The following is a 13,062-nucleotide window of genomic DNA, read 5'->3' as shown; positions in this document are numbered from 1 at the left end:
CAACCAGAGGCCTGTTCTGAGTGGACACTGCTCTTTTAAAACGCTGGATGATCTTAGCCACTGCGCTGCAGCTCAGTTTTAGCGTGTTTGCAATCTTCTTTTAGCCTTAGCCATCTTCACGTTGCGCAGCAATACGTCTTTTAAGATCCCCAGATAGTTCTTTGCCATGTGGTGCCATGTTGGAACATTCAGTGACCAGTATGAGAGAGTGTGAGAGCTGCACTACAAATCTGAACATACCTGCTCGCTATGCACACCTGGACCTAAGCCTGTCGCAATATGCAATAATTCCATTTATCGCACGATAAATAAAAATGAAGGCGGTAATTTTTCTGCTGCGATTTATCGCCTCGCGTGCATGTGTGTGCGCGCGTGGCGCAGGCGTGGTGTTAAAAGTTCAGATTCCTTGATACCAACTACGCAAAATGCATCTTCGTTCCAGGTCCGGCAAAAAATAGCGCCGGTGCCAATCGTTCCCATTATATCCTATTGATCAACGTATACCGGCCGCGTCAGTGCTCTGGAATGACTGCGAACCATCTCCGGCATGCTGGTGTTGTTGACGTGTGGGCGCTCCCGTCAGGGGTGACATTTCACGCGGGGCGGCTATTTTTTGGCACAACACCAGATATTTACAACAAAGTCCGCCAAAACATTGTTACCGACTTGGCTGCTACGAACAACCTCGCTTTGACAACGAACAGCTGAATGAAATTAAGAGCGCTCTGCTTCAAACTCGTCCTGTTTATGAAAGTCGATTGTCATATGCTGGTGTTGTGCTGTAATGAGCAGACAACGTGACGACTGTGGCGTTTGCTAACTTTTTTAATGCGCGCACAAACTAGATATCATGAAATGGCAAACTAGATGTGCTACGTCCCATGCCATTGGCTACGCGAGCCCAGAGTGATTATGGGACACATAGTCCATATACTACATCAATGAATTATAAACCGCCATGACTGAATGGAAGTTAAGAAGGCCAAATCAATCCATACCAGTGACTATAGATAATGCTGCAGATGGATTCGGACCCCAAATAGGATGTCTTGCTCATGTAGTAAACCTAGCTGCTAAGAGAGCTGTAGCAATCAACAGTGTGCCCCGCCTCACTTTACAAACAGTAAAGATTGTTCTCGGCACTTTTATACTAAATTTCTTCAGATCAGTAAGAAGTAAACACATAAATATTATGCACTAAAATGCATGTTTATATGATGGCAATTTAATTTTTGCTCGTCAGCACAACACCCCCCCCCCCCCGAAACAAAATATACAATTGTTTTTTTGTTTTTTTTTCCAGAGCATTAGATGTATTGAATCGGATCGAAAATCGTACCGAACCGTGACTTAACTGTATCGTTGCATCCCTATGGAACACCATAGCAGAAGCTTTTAGGGGAAAAGTTTTCATTTGCCTAAATGCTTAAGTTATTAGGTGCAATTTTATTTTTTTTTACCTTGAAAAACACATTTTATTTATTCTGTTTTTCTGTGCGCTATTAATATTGTTGTCTTTTACTTAAGAGGCATGGTCTATTGTTTTTAGTTGTGATTTCTTAAAAAATATTTTGAATTTAAGAGTAAATATTTATCATTAAATGAGGGTACTGGATCTATTAATATATACTGTATTCTCACTGTGTCATTGTAAATTGGTTTAAAAAGGGGGGGGGGGGGGCGCAATAATATCGCATATCGCAATAATTTATGAGATAAATTATCGCACACAAAAATTTGTTATCGCGACAGGCTTACCTGGACCTAGTAACAATAATGAGTCACATGACATTTTGGAGAGAAAATGACAAGCAGTACTCAATTTGGACATTAAGGGATGTAGTTTCTAAGGGGTGTCACTTTTGTTGCCAGGGGGTTAGGTATTAATGGCTATATTTTGAGGTTTTTTTTGAGGGGAAAATAAATTAAATGTATTATATAAGCTGCACACAGACTATTTTTCATTGTGTCTAAGTGTCTCTTTGTCAGTGTTGTCCCATGAAAAGATGTACTTAAATATCTGCAGAAATGCGAGGGGTGTACTCACTTTTGTGACACACTGTATTACTTGTTGGTAGGTCTACTGATGGATGTAAAGGCTACTAACAGTTGGGCACACATGGACACACACTTTTGAGATCATCATGTCGTTCTGTTTAATCTATAGTTTTTGGGGGTGTAGGGGGTGTAATCTCGTCTTTTTGTGCCCTCTGGGTTTTTTACAACAAAAACTGACTTGTCATGTGCTACAATCCTGGCGTCTGAACTGAAATAATATATGTGTGTTTTATACTTAAGATTTAAATATTTGCATTGCTACTCATCACGTTACAAACATCGACTGTAAAGAAGAACGAGATATAGACCCCACTCACATGACGTCACAACCACGCCTCCGCGCCATATTGTCCGTCAGCTCGTCGTGTTGACGCATTACCGCTACGTAAATTCCTCCTATTATGGCATGTTTTTCTGCTCGTTAACATTAATAATCAAAATGGTGAGGGCGTGTGTGGCGGTTGGTTGCAGTAACAGAGAAGATAGACGGAGAGACTTGAAGTTCTACCGTATTCCGAGAGACCCGGAGAGGAGAGCGAGATTGACTGCTGCAATTCGACGAGAAAACTGGGCACCAAACGATCACCACAGATTATGTAGTATTCATTTTATATCTGGTAAGATGCATTTAATATATATTTAGAGGGTTTTGGACTGACAACCACAATTAAGATCATTGCGAGGCTAATCGCCGACAACATACAGTTTCAAATTCAAGATGCTTATTTCTTCCACCATCATTATTTTTTGAATAATATTTAGCTGGTACCAAGTGAAAGAAGCTGGCCTCGTCTACGGATCATCAGTTAAACAGGTGTGTCCAAACCTTTTGCAAAGGGGGCCAGATTTGGTGTGGTAAAAATGGGGGGGGGCTACCTTGGCTGATTTACATAGAACAATATATTTAAACCAATTTTAGCAAGCCCTTCTGCGGGTCACATTTGCTTTATTATTATTTTTAATTCATAATTTCAACAATCTCGTCTTTGTGGTGTTCTCTTTCGACACTCAGGCTCTTGCGAAATACTGCTGCTGTGAAATTAAACTAGCTTCAAGTTGCTATAATTTCTCACTGCGTATCTTCCCTGTAATGTTGTCGTACATGTCAGCGTGTCATGTTTGGTAAGATCGCGTCACATCGAACTCTTTGAAAACAGCGACTGTCACTTTGCAAATGAGGCAGACACAGTTGTTGCGTGTTTTATTGAAGAAATAGTCCAATATCCACCTATCCTTGAAGCGTCGGCCATCGCAGTCAACTTTTTTTTTATTGATTGTCGCCATTTTAGAAAATTGGAAGTAAAGGGTCACACGGGGTAATGTTGCTTAGAGTGCTGCTCTTAAAGTTTTTCAAACTTTCGTGAGAATAGGCTGATTTTGTGTGGACAAGATAGTTGTAGATATCAGGGTAGCAGATGTCAGGCAGAGAGGGCGAAGACAGCGGGTCGAAAAATATCGATTTAGGCATCAAATATGGAATGAAGCACCGGGGCTTCCATGAATTGCACTATAAATTGCATGACAAATTGAAACCATTGAGAATACGGATAAACAATAACGGACAATATGGTGGCCGGATGCAGCGACACGTCATTGTGTGACGTTGGTGAGTGGGGTCTGTAGTGCTGGTGATGTCACTCAAAGTTCTCCTGCCCCAATTAGACGCTTGCTTTTTACTGGTTGGGATGACCATGCCAGCCGCCATATTTTCAACTCGACGTTCGTGAAGCCTGAATTTGGGGTATTTGGGCAGTTCGCATTCTTTACGTCAATCTATGGCGTGAACCTAAACGCGCCGACTACGTAAAGATTCCAGAAATGCAAGTGGCCTTGCCCAGTCATTTATTTTTAACGATAGATTATGACTTAACGATTGTGTTGGTGTTGGTGTTATATTTATATAGCGCTTTTCCACCTTTCAAGTGGTAAAAAAAAAAAAAAAAAATCACGACGTACAGTTGTCATGAAACATTTATGTTGCTATACAGTCCAAATTCAAAGTTTGAACCAGGCTTTAAACAGGTTTACTTTGATGGTGAAATCAGGCTGTTGGACTGTCAATTTAAACTGGAACTTTCTAAAACTAGATGAGCCAGACCTCAATGACATCACGTGACCAACACAGAGGGCAGTGCAGGCCCACCACGTCGTTTGACACGCACTCGCCGAAAATTGCAATCGCACGTAGAATGCCGCGGAGGTTATCTTGTTATTGGTCAGTTTAGTCACATGCTGGGATGACGTACTTATGTTTCCACAGCCTGGCTCTGGTCTGATGAGCGAAGACAGTATTTGCATCTTTATGATGTCAGAACTTAACACAACAAAAATGCACAAATGTCAATGAGACTTCCGTGGCGGTACGTTTGTCGGAGTGACAGCGAAGGTGGAAACTAGAAGGTGCTACGACACTATATCCGCATGAAAAGAGAAATAGGCAAAAGGAGTGGGGACACCAGCGGCCACAAAATCGCTATACTACTTTATGTCCTGGATGTTTACCCACGTTTGCTATCATTAGTCAGAATTGTATACTTACAGAAAAAACACAGCGGAAACTCTAGCCTGCGGTATCCTAGCCAATTCCAGCCGTAGCAACACCTCTCTGACCTTTGGGGGGACTGCAGCGCATTTTAATTGACGCATGTGTTGACACGGGGAATTGCTACATGCCACTGTGAACACGAACTGCACGCAGGATCGCCGCAGTGACATCATGCGGGCATTTACGCACATAATGACACGGGAAAATAAAGTGGCCTTAATTCCCTTCATTGACACGAATAGAGGTGTGTCCATTTAAGAGAAAGGCTTTTGTTATGCTAATTATTTCGATAAACTGGTTTATTGACTACTAAGTGTCCTGACCATCAGGCAGACACAAAACTGCACAAGGCAGCCATCTTGGCAGGAGCTTTTTAGACATATCTGCAGCGTTCTGGCAGAAGCATGATTAGAGCATAGTAGGATGTCGAATGCTTGGCCAATGTTGTGTTTTTGGCTTGCCTCATTGATTAATTAATTGCTCACACAAATGCTTGGAAACGTACATTCTACAGACATCCGCAAAATGAACAGTAATTGTTTTGATGTGTGTATTCTGTTGATTCACATCCCCCACCGTGCTCACACACCATCCCATTTACAGCCCAATCTCCCTTTGGTGGCAGACACGCACTTGATGCTACATGCACCCCTCCCAACATTTCAGGGCCAGTCGCCATGGCAACTACTGCCTCTCGGTCTCTCTCTGACTGGTTTTAAGGGCATAGATGAATTGGTGGGAAGTCATTCAAGGGCAAAATCATAGTGGATGCATTCTGAGTCTAATCATGGCTGGTTTATTTAAAGTGACACTCACTTCCTCGGAATTATCATGAATTATTTTTTACAATTTGAGACGGCATGTTTTTCCCACCCCAGTCAATCCAGGTGCGATAATTAATAGAAGTACATGGAAAAGGCTAAAGTGAGGGGTTAAATGCCTCAGTAAGCATTTATGAAGAAAATATAGGGAGATACTGGCGAGAGCTGATACAGTTGATGTGTGCCAGACGGGGGTTGTACAGTTGTAGGGCAGCTCATTCCCACTGGCAATAGAGCTGCAGTATTACTAGGTCAGTGTGCCATAATGTCATTCATCAATATGACTGCCTGCTCTTCCTCCTTTCTCCTATTCCTTTTTTCCCCAAAATGCATACCACTTTAGCATGAAGAAAATTTGAAGTATAATTCCATTTTTGTGCAGTTCGCACCTTTTTAAATGTTCAACCTGCATATGTACTGCAAATACAGATCAAGCTTAGTTTTGACACAATTTTAACACAGTACAGCCGATTACTCCTTTCCTGAGCTTCTCTTTTGGCCCCTAGCCCTTAATCAGACAAGGAAATATCCATCCATGATCTAGCCATCCAGCCATCTTCTATAGAGATTATCAACTATACCAGCTTACTTTGGGCAGCAATGTACACCGTAGGCTAGTTGCCAGTCAAATGCAGGACACATAAGCCCGTTTCACACACACGTCCCGGAAATTCTCGTGTAAGGTGACGCGGGATTTACTTGCATCGGGGCCGGCCCAGGCCATTTGGGGGCCCTAAGCAAAATAATGCAAAGGGGCCCTTTTTTTTGGCCCACCATTTCGTCACGGTGTACTGTGAAACCCATACATGCAATCCAACCCATACGTCCATATTTTGTATATTAATCAGATTTTGTTGCACTGCATACAGGGTAACCCAAAAAAAAGTTTACACTGCCATAATACAACTTAAATGCCATGTTTATTCAGCTTAGAATTAGAATTTAATCACAAATTATACATTATTGTAAAGAACATGTACAGTACACTCTATTTTTCAATGTGTCCTCCCTTACGTGTCACAACAGCCTCCAGGCGCCTGCGGAACGCCTCTTTATGTAGGATGCTGTCATCTTTTCCCAAGATCTAACAATGGACCTCTCCAAGGCTGCCACAGAAGTTTGTGGCTTCTTACAGGCACTGTCCTCCACAGTTGCCCATATGCTATAATCCAGGCGATTGAGATCTGGACTCTGGGGTGGCCACATATCACCTTGTCAATCAACTTTTTGGTCCGCACAGATCGGCACTTCCAGACCCAGGTTTTCGTGAGGCTGTTCCAATATCTTTCAGCTTCTTTTTAACTTTGTAGACTGCACATCTGGATATTCTCAGATTTGCTGCAATCTCAGTAGGTGTCAGACCGGCATGCAGCAATTCAGGTACAGCTAAAGTTTTCTTCATTTTCAGCAGAAGCACAGGAATTGTAGAGACGAGAGATTACCAGCTGCATTGAGTGACCTTAATGCATCACTTAAGCATGACAACCTATTTAGATATGTTTCAATGGCTTTTAAACAAGCAGTCAACTGAGTGTAAACTTTTTTTTGGGTCACCCTGTACTTCAAACTTCTCACCCCAAATGATTGTCAGTACTTACAGTAGATAGTGCCAAACCTTTTTCTAATAGAGGAAAGAAAGAAGTTAAGGAAGAACTTTTATTTTTTTAAGCTTGGAATCAAGTATCAAAACTCACAAAAGTCAAATAAAGCAAACTGTAGTAAACAAAATAGAATATAAATTAAACAATTGCCAGATGGGGGGGCCCCCTAGTGGTCAGGGGCCTTAAGCATCTGCATAGTCTGCGTATAGGCTGGGCAGGCCCTGACTTGCATCATTGCCTTCACACTGGGAGAGATGTCCCGGGAATGACGCGGGTTGGACACTTTCACAAACTTGTCCTGTGTTGCAGATTCGGCACTCTCTGTGCGGGGAGGGCTGCTGGCGCGATTTTACAACCTGGACATTACGTCATTTTTGGTCGGCATCGGCTGTCACATTCTGTTGGTCAGATAGTGTTTTGTTACAGAGTGAGTGGAAGCGTTCCCGACGTTGTACCTGCAGCCAATTCAAGCTCATCAAGACTGTATTCAAGCCCGGGCGATCCAAGAAAAGGGTGCTGAGATAGTGACATGCTTGGCCCCGTTCAACACCTTGTACTCTCGAATTTCGTGCATTTGCTAGCTTGTTCGTCTGCCACCCTTGTTTTGAAATCCCCTACGTTGTGCGGGTATTTGAGTGTATTTGTTTTGTTGTCTTATCGGCTCTCTACAAAATAAACCAAACATTTCCAAAGATGGACGATGGACTCTCTGCCTCGGCTCTATGATCCAGAAGCAATTTAATTTCGTTATGTTTTCAGTTTAATTTAGACATTTCCAGTTTGCCATGTTGATAATTGTGATGTTATGTACTGCTTTTCGTCGTACTGCGAATAAATAGTGTGGTGTCATGTGTTAACTATTCACACACTGTATTGCTAGCCACATGTTAAGTGTACTAGTAATCCGACATAAAACACCACATTGTGTTATTCAAAGTAATTTCTTTTAATTAAAGATCTATCAAACACTAGAATAAATGTGCAAAATTTAGTTTACACTTCTATATTTTTTCAAATTAAGGTTCATGACGTCCAGAAGACCCTCCATGAAAATCTGCTGCCGGATGGCCTCTGCTAACTCTTGACCGTAGCCTGACACTCCTCTGCTTCCTTTTGAGTTTGGTCTTCGAATAGCTTTATCATTCTGTTAAACCGCGCATCACTCTGCCTTTTCTGTTCCGTGTCCGAAGCCAGCAATTCCTGCATAGCAGCAACCAGTGTGTCTTTCTTTCTCCTCTTTGCTGAAAGAAATAAGGAAGGTGGAAACTTATTTCTTAGCAGGATGCAAGAACAAAAGTTTCTTCTTTACCAGGTCTGGGATGGCAGCTGGGTGGTGTTGGCTGATAATTTGTAAAGCCGGACAAGCAGGAAGCTGGTGTGTAGTTGCTGAAAGAAAAAAAAAAAAAAAGTAACATCAAGCTTCTCATCCTTCATTATTTTTATATAGCTATAAGTTTTGTTTTTTTCCCAACAAGACTAGAGGGCAGCCATGATATGATCCTATTAAGATGTTGGTGCACTCAGCCAGGCTACCCACCATTATAACTGCAAACATTTTGCGCATAAAAGACAATGTTTCTTTACCTGATGTAAACTGACTGGTACTCAATTTCTCAATATTATCAAATCTACAGCCGGTACGCTAAAAGATTATAAACAAGCAAAACTGTAAGTGTTTAATCCTTAGCAGTAAACCCAGAAAATTATATATTGTAATTATCCTAGTTAAAAATTTGCTGTGACAAAATACCTCATTTTCTTACATGTAAATTCAGCATTCATTTTCTGATTGTGCAGTCTTATCTAGGTCGACATATCTGTACAGCAATGTTGACATAACTATGGCTTTATTCACGTTCCTTTTTCCATTAGTAAGTTTAACGAGAGTAGTCATGTCTGTATTTGTGTCCGACACTTAAGGCGGCTCCCCACGCAGTGTTTATAATACATTTTATTAGGGGAAAAAAAACCCGAAAGTATACGCAAGTGAACCGAACCAAACATGCAAAACCGAACTGTTATACCCTTAAGTTACATCTTATTCCATACCAACCTTCAAGCAGCTAGGAGGGTGGGTTGTTTTCACTCTGTATCACCCAACAAACTGCAAAAGCTCAGCAGATGAGTCCTTTGTTGTGGCGTTGCCAGAGTACGCCAGTCTGTGGCCCAATATGAAGTATTGTGTGTCATACCATTTGCTCGTTTTCCTGTTCGACTCACTCTGGCCTGTTTTTGAGTTTCTTCATCTTCTCCTTACATTGTTTTGCGCTGCGATAAATCCCACAATGGTAAAGAGGGCTTTTATCTCCTCGTCGCTCCACAGAGAATTTCCTGGCTCCGTTTTTGCGACCTGTTACAACAAAACGACAGTACAGTATTAACAGCAAATACTGTATAACCGCAGGGTAGTATTTTTTAAATATGGCGGCTCCACGAAATGCGCGAGTATGGAAGGGGCGTAGCTGCGGATTTCAGTGAATCACCAAAGAGCTACGTAATATAGTTCCTGCGGCCCCACAGATTCTCGGAATTCAAATTCCTAGTCCCTAGTTCCTACGTATCCGAACACGCAAAATGACGTCATCCACCCCCAAAAGGTTCGACTTTTGCGGATAGTTCCCACAGTGTGAAAGCGCCTATAGAAACTTCAGGATAATTTAGTCTTCAAAGCGCCTATAGAAAATTCAGGATAATTTAGTCTTCAATGAGCATAAAATGAATGGTTTTAGAATACAGGAGGAAACCAGAGTAGACTTTTATTTAGGATTTTTTTATATTCATTTAAATACATACTGTAGATTGGTATCGGGATTGGCGATGGGGCGGTGTAGTGTCGGTCACCAACGGGCTTACACTCAAAAGGGATTCAGACGATTACTAGGTTCTAGAACACAGAGCTGTTTTGTGTACACTCTACCCCTTTCAATCACTTAGCTTATAGAGTCCCCCACCCCCGTCCCCCTCTTTCCCTGGTCAACAGACCCCCACATGGTGTCAACCGGAAATACAGTACATCTAGCTGACGATAGCACCAACATATTAGTAGTTAGTGTAGACGTTCAATGTATTTGTTGTTGTTTGTGTTTCTTTTCTTTCTTCTCTTGTGTTCCTTTTTCTTCTGTTTCCCCATAACCCCTTCCTGTTCGCTGCTTTGACATAATAAAGAAGGTATGTTGAATGATAACAATGGGACTGTGTCATACTCCCAATGTGAAACATTAAAACTTTTCAGACCAACCAGGCACTTAGACTTCCATTCTCCGTGTCAAACAGCTGAACAGGACAGGTTTAAAAAAAAAAATAAAAATAAATAAATAAATACATACTGTAGAGAGATTTTTCCCATATGTTTGTTCATTGTTCTTGGTACATTCATTTTTATATCATTTTGATACGATTCACATTTCTCAGCGTCTTCTCTGAGGTAAGGTCATGAATAGATAAGCCTAGGTTTTTTTCACGAAGAGGCTGGCTTTAGCTTGCCGCCTGGTATAACGACTAATATTAACTAGAACTGTAAGATCTCGAAGGGTCGGGGTACATCTTCTTGGAAGAACCTGCGTTAGGCTCTCGGGGACATTTGTCCTGGATGGCCAGCTTTTAGTTATTCTTTCCTTAACAAATGTTTGTAGGTGGTCATTGCTTCCTTTTTGTTCCCGAAATTGTGTGTCGTCACCGCCTGTCCATTAAGAGAATAAAAGAATTAACCTCTAAAAAGAGAAAATCGACTTTTTTCTCTTCAATGCCAACACCAGGAAAACGGAAATTTTAGACGGAAATTGAATGTGAAACCCCCATACAAACTCATTTAACTTACATTAGCCTAATTTGAAAATGAATTGTTGAGCCCAACAACAATTCTTGACAAAAACAACGACTGTCTAGTAATTATTCAGTGTTTCATGCAGCCCTCAACTTTCAAAATGGCAAACAAACACTGATCATGTGATCAAAAACTGTAAATTGCAAGGAAACACAGCGCTTCCTAAAATAAAAATAATAAAAAATCACACACAGGAACAGAACTGTGTATGATCAGTTCTGCTGCTCGCTGACACCAAAAAATTCTGAGCCCATCACTCTCTCTTTCTCCTGTCAGTTTTTTCTCTTTCCTGGCTTCTCAAAAGCAGCCCCTTCAAACCATCTTCATTGTTATGCATATTTAAGGATTGAATGGGGGATGGGTGCAGTGGGGGATGGGAAAGAAGGAGGATGGTGAAGAGGCTGTGCTTGGTGTTAAGTATGACCTGGCAGCCCTGCTGTGCTTCAGCGGGCGGTCTGGCGTTAGCTGGGGAGGGGGAGGGTGGGATGACAGAGAAAAATGAGCTCTTCTAGGGTTATCCCCTCCACACTCGGCCTGTATTCATGACTCAGGCATTGAATATCAACTTCTTCCTATCTTCCTTCTTGTGAAATATAATACATGTATTACGCAAGAGTGGATACAATGTATTGTATGAATGTGATATCGCAGTGGTTTGTCTAGACATAACAACCTCATTAAACAGAGAATGAACAATCATCATAATTCATAAATCAGGCTGCATTAATCCATTGCAAAACAAAAAGCCATCACCAACATGCCCACGCCATCTGTCTAGCTGTTTCAGTGCTGTCCTGTAATGGTAAGTTTGGGGTTTCTATAATTGTGTCAGGGTGCGTGCAAACATGTGTCCTACCAGGGTGATTGTCTGCAAGGCTGTCTATAGCTTAAACCATGACCACATTCATCCCAGCTGTCATTGTGATCAAGTCTTTCTCCTGAAACATTGGAAATGAATGCCTGGCCTGCTGAGAAGAGCTTTGATGTGTTTAGGCGACGTTTACAAAGGAATGTTATTTACTAGAATAAAGGCAGTGTTGTTTTGTATGTTCGGCCATACGACAGTGGTGTTTTGGAACATCAAAATGACACCGTTTTGAAACAAGTCTTTAAAATGGAAGTTTTTATGAACTAAAATAAAACCAATCCAGTAAGTGGTCAGAATTAGCAATATGCAACATTGTCAAAAAAAATAACATGATGACAAGCTATTTAAGCAATTATGAAATATTTTACTTTATGAATGCACCAAATTGTGATTCCAACCAGGAGGGCGTGGTCCCATATACTGTACAATTACATTTAATCCATCCTAAAATTATTATGTAGTAATTGTTTTGTTTTGAGACTTTTTGTCTGCTGTTGTTTGTACATCGGCAAATCAACAAAGCAAAAAAAACACAAAAAACAAAACTATCCACTAGTACTGTCAGAAGGGGGGGAACACACGGCTGGACTCAAATGCACGAGACACGTGAGAGTGGCTTTTACCAATGAATGGTTTATTCAAAATGTAACTTAAAAGCAGGATGGCTTCAAAGTTCCTACAAAAAACATCAAGGGGCAAAAACATAGCATAAGACGGTGAGGTAGCTTCCTACTGATCTCCAATAAAAGTAAACGCACTGGGACAGGACAAGACGCAAGAATGGTTTATAAGTAGTAGGGCTAATGATGATCAGGTGTGGGGAATCAAATAATTTGGGGAGGAAAGACAAAGCTGACAATGTGAACACAAGGTCACAGGAACCCACCAAAATAAAACAAGACAGGAATGAACACCAATCAACGCCGCTGACGGCAGCACGGGACAACTACTAAGAGCTCCTCTGCTGCAAAATCTCTTGCACTAACAAGATGCGTCTCGGTCTTTTCCGGGTTTAAGAAAATGAGTTATTCTAATGTCTAGTCTTCATAGGCTTAAGAGTTTTAATGTGCCACATGGGAGTTTGATGTACTTCCATTTAGCTTATTTTATAATTTGTCGTTTATTCTGAGAAGACAGTGGATAGAAAAGGGTTTTGCGGGAATAGAGAGAAAGAAAGAACCAACAGAAGAAAAAAAAAGACATCATTAAATACACATGCAATAATGTAAGTAGCAGTGCTATCGTGGAATGACTATTATTACAAGAGGACACAATGTAAGGAAGGGGAGGCACCTAGTGACCGAACGATAAGAAGATGGAAGATAGGTCGGGTAGAGGTGAGATAG

General features: G+C 41.3%; 1 long non-coding RNA gene across 1 annotated transcript; it reads right to left on the bottom strand.

The window, feature by feature from the left end:
• Positions 1-7,687: 7,687 nt before the first annotated feature.
• On the bottom strand, positions 7,688-11,811 carry LOC130931563 (uncharacterized). The gene is made up of 4 exons (XR_009067248.1): positions 11,705-11,811; positions 9,079-9,375; positions 8,335-8,411; positions 7,688-8,266 (listed from the first exon to the last, which is right to left on the bottom strand). It is a non-coding gene; the product is annotated as an uncharacterized LOC130931563 (long non-coding RNA).
• Positions 11,812-13,062: the final 1,251 nt, after the last annotated feature.

This window comes from Corythoichthys intestinalis, chromosome 15 (assembly GCF_030265065.1).
Source record: "Corythoichthys intestinalis isolate RoL2023-P3 chromosome 15, ASM3026506v1, whole genome shotgun sequence".
NCBI classification, from domain to species: Eukaryota; Metazoa; Chordata; class Actinopteri; order Syngnathiformes; family Syngnathidae; genus Corythoichthys; species Corythoichthys intestinalis.
The sequence above is the reverse complement of the archived record's forward strand: the minus strand, read 5'-3'. Positions and strand labels throughout refer to the sequence as shown.